The sequence below is a fragment of the Eufriesea mexicana genome, unplaced genomic scaffold (assembly GCF_001483705.2).
Source record: "Eufriesea mexicana isolate 0111107269 unplaced genomic scaffold, ASM148370v2 scaffold415, whole genome shotgun sequence".
In the NCBI taxonomy this organism is placed as follows: Eukaryota; Metazoa; Arthropoda; class Insecta; order Hymenoptera; family Apidae; genus Eufriesea; species Eufriesea mexicana.
Window position 1 is genome coordinate 657,374 of NW_016908639.1, and position 1,666 is coordinate 659,039.

Consider the following 1,666-nt stretch of genomic DNA (forward strand, 5'->3'; position numbering starts at 1 on the left):
GATTAAAATTAGCCTTTTATTTTTAACGCGTGATATAACAAAGAACTACGTTGCTTGTAGTTTGAGATAGTTTATTAATGGTATAGAGTAGGTGGCGAAGGAGTACCGATCATTCGGAGGAATTTCAAATTATTCGATTATAATTAAATTTTTATTTCTGTCGCGTGATGTAACGACGATGTTCATTAGTCCTCGCATCGCAATTGCGAGCATTCGAAATAGTTTATTAGTGTCGAATCGAGGTGTGTTGATGATTTACGAGAAATTTGATACACGAGTATTTAATTAACGTTAGACCCATATTTTTCAACGTTCGAGAATAAAAATTCGACGTACTGTTAATTAAAATGTAATTTCCATTTTTCATTATACGGACATGAATGTCGTAAAAGAGCAATATATGCTTGTTCTACGATTGATAGCCTTTTAGATGGTAAAACATTGACGAAATATGGATAATGAAAAAATATTGGTTGTGCACTTTGAAATTTAATATTCGATATACGTATATTTAACAGAAATTTAATTTTTATTTTCGAATACTCAGTAATAAAAATTCTGCTGTAACTTAAAAACAATTTATTAATCACCATATTACAACTGGTAGATTTTATTAATTTATTTGATCATTAATCAGCGATAAAAATGAAACATTCTACGACATTTGGAATACAATAAAGCATTTATATTCCGATGTTAATTAATTCAAAGATATATCTAATTATTTATCAAACCAGGCACCTAATTATAATTAATTAATTAAAAGATCCAACAAAATTCTAAAATATTCTGTAACCTATCTCTAAATTTATTGAAAATTGCCTATAAAGGTGTTTGAAGGGTCGAGATACTCCCATGGAATAAATATCATGCAACCCAAATTGTTAAACAAGAACAAAGACAAACACACCAAACCTTTGCAATTGCATATCACAATATTCGCAACATTATTAACATTATCCTACGATTCTCAATATTCTAATCGCAACGCTGACTCAACAGTTTCCAAAACCAATAGAAAATCAACGCGAATAAAATTCCACCCTTATATAATCCAAAATCGAGACCAAAGGCAACTATGTGTTCTCCAAAATTGCGATAATGAAATATCCGGAACAAATCATTTCGATTTATCGTAGTAGTTAAATGTCTCTCCAACCCCTAGGAATAAAAGAAGAGAAATAAAACGAGACACGAGAACCGCTCATAAGTAGGAAATTATTACAAAATCGAACGTGAAGCTGAACTTCGTCGTTGGCCGTAAATCACCTGCTAATAATATGGATTTATCAGCGGAATAATTTCCGACCTTCCTCGAATCGAGCGCGTCTCGATTAGGGGTAGAGGGTTGAGAACTAGCCTATAGCCGTTGGTGAAATATCGAGCAGACCAGTGGGGATGTTTCGACAATTAATTTCGCAGGTAAATGCATTCGATAGCCCGATAAAAATAATCGACAAACAATTCTGCACGCGAGGGGGGTGAATAAGGGTGAGAGAGCAGGGGTGTAATATCGCGGAGGACGGAAGAAGGGTGAGGAAGAGTGGAAATCGAGCGTGGCTTAATTAGCCGTTTTATGATTTTTCTCATCGCGATGAAGCTGCACGTGAGGTGTTAATTAAAAAACGATCTCTCGTTTCCTATTTTTTTTTTTTTTTTTTTTTTT